This window comes from Ochlerotatus camptorhynchus, unplaced genomic scaffold, assembly GCF_037179485.1.
Source record: "Ochlerotatus camptorhynchus isolate MF236.1 unplaced genomic scaffold, CSIRO-AGI_Acam_v1.1 ptg000876l, whole genome shotgun sequence".
In the NCBI taxonomy this organism is placed as follows: domain Eukaryota; kingdom Metazoa; phylum Arthropoda; class Insecta; order Diptera; family Culicidae; genus Ochlerotatus; species Ochlerotatus camptorhynchus.
Genome location: NW_027041333.1, coordinates 172,354 through 175,974, shown reverse-complemented (window position 1 = coordinate 175,974; position 3,621 = coordinate 172,354). Strand labels below are relative to the sequence as shown.

Below are 3,621 nucleotides of genomic sequence, written 5' to 3'. Positions count from 1 at the left end.
TAACTCAGGTGTTTTATAAGAGCTCCCCGAATAGAAATATACCATAAGCTGAAAGATCACTATTATTAATTATTCATTCCTGTTATAATTACCATAAGATAAACAATCCGTGAATAATGGGATGGTATGGCCAAAAAATATTTCAACCATATATAACAATAAACGGAGCATTCTAGATATGGTAATGATTCCCTGAATATGAAATATATAGTATTATGTAGTTTTTCTCAAGATTTATGTACCATATGATATGACAAATTTATTTTTTCGTTTATATATGACGGCTAGCTCCAACTCGGGTTAATACTGGCTCTGATTGAAGAATCGGTCAAATGTTTGCTGAAGATTGTATTATTTAAAATCGACGTCGATAACAAAACAGCTCGACATTTCTGATCGGGTTTTAATCCGAGGATAATACTGGTGCCCAATTGAATGACAATAATAATTGTATTGGCATTATTAAAGTCAAATACATAAATGCCAGCAGAAAAGATAACGTATATAATTCATTCCGCAAAATATGTTGAATTACATATGTTATCTTTTTTTTTCTAGTGTGTGTACACTTTTCTAAAATATTATCACTATACATCTGCATTTCAGCGGTAACATTTGAAAACGGCACAAAAACTTTTGTAAACAAAAGTTGTAAGGCCCTTCACATGCGAACCAAACTACGCCCACGCAAACCAATACAACTATAGGAAAGAGGAAAATTTTCCCCATCCGATGATGTTGTTGGTTTACGTGTGCGTACTTGGGTTCGCGTGTTAAAGGCCTTACAACTTTTGTTTACAAAAGCTTTTGTGCCGTTATCAAATGTTACGCCTGATTTTATAATCCTCCCTTTGATTGCCTTGAATTCTGTTACAACTACTACCTTACATGAGTATCATCCCACTGTACATGGAGTATAACGGTTATGGTTGAAGTGCATGTCACATACACTATTACACAATTTTGTGTACAAATGTTTCAGTGTGTTAGTAACACATCAAAGAAATTTGGCATCACGGCTGACGACACGGTCTTATTTTTTCGACGCGTGAAGTGAAAAGTCGCGTTTCCATCGTCGTCGGCGTTCAGAAAAAAAATTCAAAGATGAACCAAAAACCTCATCCGAAGCGAGGAACACAACTCAGAGCCAAGCAACCGCAGCGAGGTAAGCAATAATTTAATATTTTTAATCAATATAGTCTGTTTCATCGTAAAACAAAACGATGAAACAGTCGCCATTGGAATTCCTTTGGCCACGATTTTTGCGCGTTTTGCCTGCAGAAACAGACTGAAAATGTTTTTTTCATTTATAGAAAACCCACCTTCGAAACGCCCAAAACGGAGGCAGAATTTGGAGGTTAATACTGCCACCGAGCTGAATCGACAGGACATAAAGGATAAGGTTAGTGATTCACCTTTTTATTTTTTTATAAGGTTTGAAAATTATAACTAGGGTTAATGCATATAATTTTAGATAGAGCTGGAATTAGGGCGTAACAGCTCTCGATTATTTCTCGAAAGTCATGGTTGTTGCTGGAAAATCAACATCACCAACGAGTATGGGAAGAGTTCCCCTATCCGATGGATATGTTGGTTTGTATGGCCGTGTCTTAAGTTCCTATAAATCAACGAGAGAAGTCATTGTTTAGAAAGGTTGATACGCCTTAATTATAGCTCTATCTAGAATTATAGTCGTGGGTCCGATTGGAATATAAAACAAAATTATTTATTCACTTCAACTAATTCAAGTTGAACATTGCGTTAGGTCCTAAGTAATATTGACAGATTATATTTGTCGACTTTCTCTTTGCATCCCCACGGCCATGTAAATACTTTCCAAGCTATGTTCAGCAAACAGATCGATAAAACTTTCGATTTTACTCTTTTTCTGTACGTTATAAATAGTGTCGGAAGTATTGCACGATTATAGCGCACTATTCCTGACATTGTGTATAAGTACATATAAATGGAGAATAAAATCAACTGTCACTAGTATATTTTTCCGGTTTTCAACTGTACCGATATTTATTAAGTAACCCATACGTGCCAAACCTTTTCCGCCTAAAGAATCAATCTTGGCTCTAATTTCGTCATTATTAGACCAACTTTGATAAAAAAAAACTTCCAATCGATCGGGAATTGTCTCTTGTTTTAGATTTTGTGATGGTTATGCTTCATTCTTGTTTGTTGTTTTTTTAATCGATTTGAAACCAAGAATTAAAAAACAATTAAATAAGGAAAAATAAGCTAAATCAATATAAATTAGAGGTAACAAGAGATGATTTCCATTCGATTGGATGCTGTTTAATCGAAGTCGGTCTATAAATGACGAAGCTGAAAAGGTTGGGTACGCATGTGTTAAGAAAGAATTGCTTGAATGGATCATCAGACTAATATAATTTTTTAATGTTTATCCACAGATAAAGTTGCTGAAAGAACCGCTATTCGGGTAGGCCCTGAGAATGCCGCTACAAATCGAACGGCCTCGGACGAAAGAACCATCAAACGCTTTATCGCGCAAAAGATCTCCAATTTGAAGAAAGTGTGCAGAAATTAATCTGCATTTAATTTAATTTTACTCATCTTACTTGGTTTTTTTTAACGAGAATCTCGATGGTTTTTTAACTTGTTTTTGTTATATATTTTTTTTCTATGTTTATCATAAAAAACCGCACAAAAAGCAGAAAATAAAGCTAAAATCAATTTCAATAATGTTATTTTTTTATTTTATTTGGGTTGAAAGATTGTTATAATTATTATTGATTACTTTCCGATAATTATAACGGGTATCGTCATGATTATAAATTCCTTATAATATTACTGTCCCAAAATTATACCCGTTATAGTTTTGTTATTATATATTATTATTCAATAGTAATAACGGATATAGCCACGGTACATACACATTTCTTATAATTTTACCAGTATGGAACGATATATGTTATAATATAACAGAAGAAAATAAGATTATACAACGATTGTTTCCTGAATACTTTCGCGAACATTTTGTTCGAAAAAAAGTGGTTTTTTGAATGGTAACTATACTTAACGACCTATTAAGGTAATGGTAACATCTTGTTTTATCATAACATTTATCATCGATATGATCCATTTTATCTTAGGTTTACAGTTACTGCAAGATAACATGTATCATCATATTATTTACTTGAATAATCATAAAATGATAAATGGTATAATAGCTTTATAATACATGTTTATTCGGGTCTCAATTGTTTGTTGGGTAGTTACATGGGTCTCCCCCAGGGCTCATGTTTAAGCACCCTTCTTTATAATTTTTATGTTAAGGGGAAGTTCACCGCTTCGAAAAAAATAATTACGTTTTGATTTTTCTAAAAATATTGAAAAAAAAAGTATCAAAAATCTAAAAAAATCACATTTTTTCTAATTTTTTAAAGAAAATTCACGTGCAAAAACATGTTTTATAAGTCATTATGGCATAAAGTTGGACTCAAAAAACCACAAAACATCAACTTTTCGGTTTTTCTGAGAGTCCAATTTTTTTTCATGATGGGATAGAAAATTTTTTTTTGCATGTAATTTTTCACAAAAATCTAAGGAAGAAACTGATTTTCTTGGATTTTTGATAATTTTTCCCAATAT

At 32.5% G+C, this 3,621-nt stretch overlaps 1 long non-coding RNA gene across 1 annotated transcript; it reads left to right on the top strand.

The window, feature by feature from the left end:
* The first annotated feature begins 739 nt into the window (after positions 1–739).
* LOC135715358 (uncharacterized) lies at positions 740–2,640 on the top strand. The gene is made up of 3 exons (XR_010519045.1): positions 740–1,165; positions 1,314–1,402; positions 2,421–2,640. It is a non-coding gene; the product is annotated as an uncharacterized LOC135715358 (long non-coding RNA).
* The last annotated feature ends 981 nt before the right edge of the window (positions 2,641–3,621 follow it).